General features: G+C 41.7%; 1 long non-coding RNA gene across 1 annotated transcript; it reads right to left on the bottom strand.

The window, feature by feature from the left end:
• Positions 1-727: 727 nt before the first annotated feature.
• On the bottom strand, positions 728-7,063 carry LOC134309115 (uncharacterized). The gene is made up of 5 exons (XR_010011003.1): positions 6,856-7,063; positions 5,300-5,368; positions 4,221-4,402; positions 2,616-2,683; positions 728-1,149 (listed from the first exon to the last, which is right to left on the bottom strand). It is a non-coding gene; the product is annotated as an uncharacterized LOC134309115 (long non-coding RNA).
• Positions 7,064-7,899: the final 836 nt, after the last annotated feature.

Genomic DNA, 7,899 nt, shown 5'->3' with positions numbered 1-7,899 from the left:
ATCAATCTTGGTCTCATTGATAGTTTCTAGTCTGCACTGACCCTCTCCTATGACTTAATTAAACTCTTGTATCTTGTTTTTCATATCCTCAAATTTTTCTGTCATCATTTCCATCATATATTTCTCTAGAAGCCCACAAGTCGTGCTCTCTCCCCAGTTAATCTTGGACTCATCGATGATGTCCAGTGTGCACTGACCCTGTCCTATGTCTTTATTAAACTCTTGTATTCTGCTTTCCATGTCCTCAATTTCTTTTGGCCAATTTTCCAGGTTCTCTCCCCTGTCAGTCTGGATGCACTGACCCTGTCCTCTATCTTCACCAGTCTCCTGCATCTGGCTTTCCAGTTCCTCAATCTCAATAACAATCATGTCCATCACATCCCTCTCTTTTCTCAGCTGCTTTTGAGCCCAGTGGTTCAGGTGCTCTCCCCAGTCAGGCTCCATGATTTCCAGTGCGCTCGTACCCGGTCCTGTTGGTCCCGTCACCTGTATTAGCTGCAGTAGAAGCGCTGAGTAGAATCTCACACCGAGCTCTGACCTGCTGAAGTGAAGCGCCTGTATTTATACTCTCTCTCCAGTGACGTCACAACACCAACCGGCCCGCATCGTGACGTCATTTGGTTATAAGACGTCACTCGCGTTACCCAGGTATTGCAGACTGGCCCCACGTCGTCTCGAATCCAGCAACCGATGGACAGCATAAACAGCTGTCCCATCAACGATCACCGGAGGTGGAGGAGTCTCACCAGACATGGTCTCGTTCAGTGGACCTGTGACAACCGGTTTCAGGAGAGATACATGAAAAGAATTTGACATACGAGAATGCCCAGGTAAATCCAATTTATATGTGACATCATTAATACGTTTTAAAATTTTATATGGACCAATGTATTTGGGTGATAATTTTTTACTCCCCTCTGAGATCCTGAAGTCTTGTGTTGACAGCCACACCCGGTCTCCTGGTTGATAGGTGGGAGTATTTCCTTGATGGCGATCTGCTTGATTCTTTTGCCGTCGCAATACGGTTTCTATGCGTTGATGCGTCTGCTCCCATACCTCCTCACTACGCCTCATCCAGTCATCCACAGCGGGTACATCCGATGTAGTTCCACATCAAGGCATTACAGGAGGTTGATACCCTAGAAAACACTGAAAAGGAGTCATCCCTGTGGTAGAACTAGTTAGAGAGTTCTGAGCAATCTCAGTCCATGGAAGAAAACGGGCCCAGTCTCTCGGATTCTTAAAACAATACAGTCTCAGAAATGTACCCAGTTCCTGATTCATCCTTTCACACTGTCCATTGGACTCGGGATGATAACCTGAAGTCAGACTAATCGAAACACCTAATTGTTCAAAGAAGGCCGACCAAACTTGGGACGTGAATTGGGACCCTCTATCTGACAGAATCTCCTCAGGAAAACATAATTGAACGAGGCTTCAGCAGTCTGAAAAGCAGTGGATAAGGATGGAAAAGGTAAAAACCTCACCCCTCGTGAAAATCTGTCAATGATTGTGAGAATAGTAGTATATGACTGAGAAGGTGGGAGGTCAGTAATAAAGTCAATAGCTAAATGAGACCACGGACGTGCTGGAAACGGTAATGGTACCAATTTCCCAACGGGCAGTGTTTTAGGCGTCTTAGATTGCGAACAGACAGAACAAGATGATACGAACCTATGTACTGTATATCACTAAACATATTCTCCCACCAGTATCTATTAGCTAGAAGTTGTTGGGTACGAGTCTCACCAGGGTGACCAGATGAGATAGATGAATGGGCCCAGACAATAAGTCGATCACGATACGGACTAGGAACATACAGCTGATTAGGTGGGCATTGAGCAGGTATTTCAATTTCTTTTAATATTCCTTCAATTTTATCGTCGATTTCCCAACGAATAGAAGACACTACCACACCAGGTCGGAGTATAGTTTCAGATGAAGAGCTATGAGATGTTTCATCAACATACATTCGAGAAAGAGCATCTGCTTTGCCATTTCGAGAACCTGGTGTGTATGAAAAAAATAAGGACCAACGAGCTTGGCGAGGATCTAGTCGTTTTGCTGATTGCAAGTATTCCAAATTGTTATGATCTGTAAGGACTAAAAATGGATGATTAGCTCCCTCTAGCCAATGTCTCCATTCTTCGAATGCTAATTTCATGGCCAGAAGTTTCTCCATCTCCGATCCCATAATTTTGTTCTGTGGGTGTAAGTTTATGTGAATAAAATGCTATGGGATGTAATTTCGGGGGATTACCTTGCCTTTGTGAGAGAACTGCATCCACCTCTACTAGAAAAGGTTGACTAGGATTGGGATGTGCGAGTATAGGAGCTGAGGTGAAAGCCTGTTTGAGGCTCAGGAAAGCCTGTTCGGCTTCACAATACCATACGGGATTTTTAGTAGCGCCCTTAAGTCCGGGGAGCTGCCAAGCTACTAAAATTAGGGATAAAACGACAGTAGAAACTGGCAAATTCTAAGAACTTCTGCAGCTCTTTAACAGTTTTCGGAGTGGGCCAACTGACCACTGCATCTACCTTGTGATCATCCATGGTAATACCTGTGGGGCTTATTATATAACCAAGAAAGGTAGTAGAGGAAAGATGAAACTCACATTTCTCTCCTTTGATGTACAGCTGGTTCTCTAGTAGTCTAGAAAGAACTTGACGGCCATGAGAAATACTGTCAGAAAAAACAAGAATATCATCAATATAGGCTATGACAAACCGACCAATCATATCACGCAGAACATCACTGATGAATGCTTGGAAGACAGAAGGGGCGTTATTAATGCCAAGTTCAGGTTTACACTACACGACTGGATCTCTTGCACTCGGGAGTCCTTCAGTCGGTGTGTAATTCACACTACACGACTGATCGGTGATAGGGGGTTTCACACTACACGATCCATCACCAACTGGAATCGCAGGCGAGCTTCTCTGGTCTCCCTTTTTTTTTCTTGACGAGGGAGTTTAATGATACCACGTCCAAAAATGCACGTCAACAAGTAGCGAGTGATCAAAGTTGTTTGTGGTCTGATGTGCAGCGTAAAATCAAAGAGGGAAAATTAATGAATCTGAGTGGATTTGGCAACACCAACAGTATATGGCTTGTTCTGTAGTAAGTTGGAGGTTAATTAATAATTTTGCAATGCAGTGTTGTGTTATGTTTTGTAGAGAACGATCAAGTCAGAAATACTGTAAAACGTGTGTGTGCCGGTGTATTCTGATATAAACTATATTAATTACGCCTTCCCTCCTGCGTTTCCCCTCACACCGTATCCTGCGTTCTCATTGGCTGTTCATTCCCAGTCGCACATCTGAGATCAGATATCTGGCGTGCTAGAAAACTCAATCCAGTCGCCGAGCGGTCGGCGAGCCGGTCGGGTCGAGTTGTAGGATAGTTTTGATCGCCGAGTGAACGCCGAGTCGCTCCCGACCCGGAGAATCAAGCGCCGACCAGCCGCCGAGCGAAAATCAGGGCAAAAATCGTGTAGTGTGAACCAGGCATAAGGAAATGGCATGACTATACTCATAGTGCCCCCTAGTGGTGACAAAGGCAGTCTTCCATTTATCTCCTTCTCTTACACGGACCAGGTTGTAGGCACTTCTGAGGTCCAGCTTTGAAAAAATATTGGCCCCACGCAATTGTTCTAAAGCTACTGGAATCCGAGGAAGGGGATATGGGTATTTTTTGGTAACCTGGTTTAAACCTCTGTAATCGATACACGGACGTAATCCCCCATCTTTCTGCAGGAGAAGCTGCAGGAGATGTGGATGGACGAATGAACCCTTGAGCCAGAGCTTCTTCGATGTATTCCTCCATGGCCCTTTCCTCGGCCTGGGTTAACGGATACACTCTGGATTTAGGAAGAGTAGCATTGTCCATAAGTTCAATAGCACAATCACAGTGTCTGTGAGGTGGTAGCTTAGTAGCATTATTTTTACTGAACACCTCCTTCAGGTCTAAATATTCTTGAGGAATTTCTATTTCTACAGCATTTTCAGGACTCTCAACAGAAGTAGACAGGATCGACAAAACTGGAAACTTCAAACAATTTTCAAAACAAAATGTGGACCAAGAAAGCAATTCTTGATCAGACCAAGAGATAATGGGGTTATGTTTCTTCAGCCAGGGTAATCCTAATATGATTGAAAATTCAGATAAAGTCTATGACTAAAAAGTTAAAAAGTTCTTCATGAAGAGCACTGGTAGATACCTTAACCGGTTCTGTTATCAAAGAAATAGTTCCTGCTCCAACAGGGCCTCCATCCAGAGCAGAAACCTTCAATGTAGTCTTCAGGGGTTGAACACTGATGTCCAGCTGATTAACCACCTTCGTGTGTATAAAGTTTCCTTCCGCGCCGGAATCAATCAAGGCCGAGAAGACAGAAGAAGAACCTGGGCAGTAAATAGTGACAGGTAACAAGAAAGATTTCGAAACCAACCCCTTTGTGGGAACACTCACCACATTACCCAAGGTAGGTGCCTGAGGTCTGTGCGGGCGGGCCCGGCAGTCATGTAAGACGTGACCAGCACCACCACAGTACATGCACAGACCTCCATGTAATCGTCCACGTCTTTCTTCACGAGACAAGTCACACTGCATAAGTTCCATATTATCGTAGTCCTCTCGGAAAGGTGCACCGGCCGGGTAAGCTGTTGGACGAACAGGTGTTTGACCCTGTTGGGACCCACGATTAGAAGCTGAGGCAGTTCTTGTGGTTTTTCGTTCATGCGAGAGTTGATCCAGTCTCATAGCAAGCTTTGTTAAGCTATCTAGAGACAAACGGTCATCCTTACATGCTAGTTCAGTTCTTACTTTAGAACTCAGACCATTACGAAACATGACCAACAATGCTGGTTCATTCCAACCACTACTTGCTGCTACAGATCGTTCACCTTGCCGAATTTTAGCCAAAAATTCTCCACTAGTCTTTCCCTCATGAGGATGATCAAAAACAACACAAATTTGTTCAATACATTGCTCATAAGAACAACTCTGTAACTCAGACCAAACAGCTGTAGCCCAATCGAGTGCTTTACCAGTCATACGAGACACTACAAAAGCTATCCGTGCTATCCGTGCTTTATCAGAGCTCGGAGGAGAATTATTCAAGTAAATCGAGCACTGCAACAAAAAACCTTTACACAAATGAGGAGATCCATCAAATTTATCAGGCTTACTAACCGGAAAAACGCCCTCAGGTTGCGAGATAAGTGACGAAGGACTAGCTGCGGGTTCATTAGCAGTAAAAACATTCATAGTTTGTAACTGAGCAGACAACTGTTTCATACCTTCGATCACTTGGGCAAGTTGTTTTTGTTGTTCTCCCTGCTGTTGTGCCATACACTGCAAAAAATCACCTTCAGAAAACAAGAAAAATAAAAACAAATCAAGACAGAAGGTGCTTAAATCAAGCAAAATTATCTGCCAGTATAGTGAGAAAATTTATCTTAGCAAGATTTCTTAAAACAAGGGAAAAGATCTTGTGCTATAAATTATCTTATAATCTTAAAATTAGTAGGAAATTACTTGATTTAAGGCATTATGGCTAGATTTGAGTAAAACTCATTTGCTCTAATGTCATATTAATAATCCAAAAACTAGCATAATCAGCTAAACTAGCATATTAATCTTGTTTTAAGCATTTTCATAAAACCTTATTAGGTAAAAAATATTCTTGAAATTAGATTTCTTGGACATATTTTTAGCTAAAATGGCTTAAAAATGTTCTTAAATTAACACTGTAAAGTTTAAATTAAGATCAACTCCAGAAAATAGTTCTCAAAATAAGAAATGAACAATTTAAAAACCCTCACATTGTTATAATTAACACTAAAAAAAACTATCTATAAAAACAGCAAAAGAAATATTGAAATGAGATGTAAATGCTTATATTAAGCAAAAAGAAAATCTGCCAATGGGGTACGCAAATGTTACTTAGTAAGACTTCTTAAAAATAAGCAATAATACATATAGGTTTTGGCACCACACTAAATGCCTTAAAACCGTCAGAAAATATGAAAATTAAAGCATTTTAATCATGACATAAGCATTAAAAATTCAGTTTCCATGCACAAAAGTCAGATATAGAGACTCGATACTATAATTAGTAATAATTATTAGTAATAATTTACTAATAAAGCAGTATTTAATCCAGAAATTATTTTAAATCACTTTTATTTCATCAAGTTTTTATTGCAAACATAATGCAAATTTCTAACTTTAATGAGAATGTATTGTAGCATCAAGCTAAGTTTCGTCTGTTTGTGTTTTTTAACACGCTCTTAAACAAAGTTTCTAACAAACATTTAAGTAACATATTCCTCCAAAACGCATCTAATAAACCCATAATCTAAAATTAATCTCCTAAATGAAACTTCGTTGTTTTTTCCTCTTACAGAGAGAAGCACTCATGTTTACTCTGTGAGGCTTCGTCCCAAATCACGCCCCCTTCCCTATGTAGTGCACTTCGTAGGACATGACATGTTAGCGCTTCCACCCCAAACAGTGAAGTAGTGCACTATATAGGGAACAGGGAGTGATTTGAGACACTACATACGGACCTACTGTAAAGAGCAGATCTGTTACCTAATAAATTGCATTATCCAAGCATTCAGTGTTACCGCTCGCAATTTTAATTTAAATGTATCTTCTATGGTCCGACTACACTTGGTTATCAAACCTGAAAACAATTAAGAAAAATAAATGCTGACTTTAAAGTTAAGCTAGCTAGCTAAGTTAATCAGGTAAATTCTAACTTAAATGAACCTAGACAAGATTCTGAACAAGCACAATACTGGCCCACAAAACTCAACATTCAAACAGAAAATAGAAGTTATTAGCTCACCTGTAAGTGCTGCGGTGGAAATATCATCCAGGGTTTCTCCATTTCAGTAGTTTGTGGTCAGCACTTAGCAGCAGAAAAAGAAATTTCGGTTAGAAGAAAGTTCCGGCGGGAACTGAGGAGGAATCATCTCATGTTGTACAAGGGAGCAATTCATTTCATTAGGCAGCACGGTTTTGGTTAGCTGCTTGAATTGATCAAATGTGTTGCTTAGCTCTAAAACACTTAATACAATTAAACAAAAACAGCTCAACAATACCGGTGACTGTTATAGACAGCTGTTATAGCTGTTATAGGAATGCTCAAAAAACTGCGTGAGCAAATAGTCCAACAGTTTAAGAATAACATTTCTCAACGTGCAATTGCAAGGAATTTAGGGATTTCATCATCTACAGTCCATAATATCATCAAAATATTCAGAGAATCTGGATAAATCTGTGCGAGTAAGCGGCAAGGCCGAAAACCAACATTGAATGCCCGTGACCTTCGATCCCTCAGGCGGCACTGCATTAAAAACCGACATCATTCTGTAATGGATATTACCACATGGGATCAGGAACACTTCAGAAAAACATCGTCAGTGAACACAGTTCGTCGCTCCATCTACAAGTGCAAGTTACAACTCTACCATGCAAAGCCAAAGCCATATATCAACAACACCCAGAAACGCCGCCGGCTTCTCTGGGCCCGAGCTCATCTGAGATGGACCGACGCAAAGTGGAAAAGTGTCCTGTGGTCTGACGAGTCCACATTTCAAATTGCTTTTGGAAGTCATGGACGTCGTGTCGTCCGGGCCAAAGAGGAAAAGGACTGTCCGGATTGTTATCAGCGCTAAGTTCAAAAGCCAGCATCTCTGATTGTACGGGGGGGGGTGTTAGTGCCCATGGCATGGGTAACTTGCACATCTGTGAAGGCACCATTAATGCTGAAAGGTACATACAGGTTTTGGAGCAACATATGCTGCCATCCAAGCAACGTCTTTTTCAGGGACGTCCCTGCTTATTTCAGCAAGACGATGCCAAGCCACCTTCTGCACGTGTTACAACA

The sequence above is a fragment of the Trichomycterus rosablanca genome, unplaced genomic scaffold, assembly GCF_030014385.1.
Source record: "Trichomycterus rosablanca isolate fTriRos1 unplaced genomic scaffold, fTriRos1.hap1 scaffold_99, whole genome shotgun sequence".
Lineage (NCBI taxonomy): Eukaryota > Metazoa > Chordata > Actinopteri > Siluriformes > Trichomycteridae > Trichomycterus > Trichomycterus rosablanca.
This window is presented reverse-complemented; position numbering and strand designations above follow the sequence as displayed.